Raw genomic sequence first — 311 nt, 5'->3', positions numbered from 1 at the left:
GTGGTGGTGGTGGTGGCACAGATAGCCCTGCCTCCTCCCTCCCCTGGTCCTGGCAAATCAGTGGAAAATTGCCGGTGGAAAGTCAGCAGACTGCCTCCTGCGAGGAACAAACTGTTTAAGAAAATCCATGGGGACAAATACAGTTGAGATGAACCTAAGTGGGACCCAGAGCAAGGAGTAAATTGGACCGGTTATCCCCGTGCTCGTGGGGATGGGGCTGCACGGCCTCAGAAAGCCCACTTACAGCCAAGTCCCTTCACCAGCAGCCGTGGGGTTTGCAAAGGGCACGAATAGCCCCGATTCGCCTTATT

The sequence above is a fragment of the Cariama cristata genome, unplaced genomic scaffold (genome assembly GCF_000690535.1).
Source record: "Cariama cristata isolate BGI_N322 unplaced genomic scaffold, ASM69053v1 scaffold20915, whole genome shotgun sequence".
Taxonomy (NCBI): domain Eukaryota; kingdom Metazoa; phylum Chordata; class Aves; order Cariamiformes; family Cariamidae; genus Cariama; species Cariama cristata.
This window is presented reverse-complemented; position numbering follows the sequence as displayed.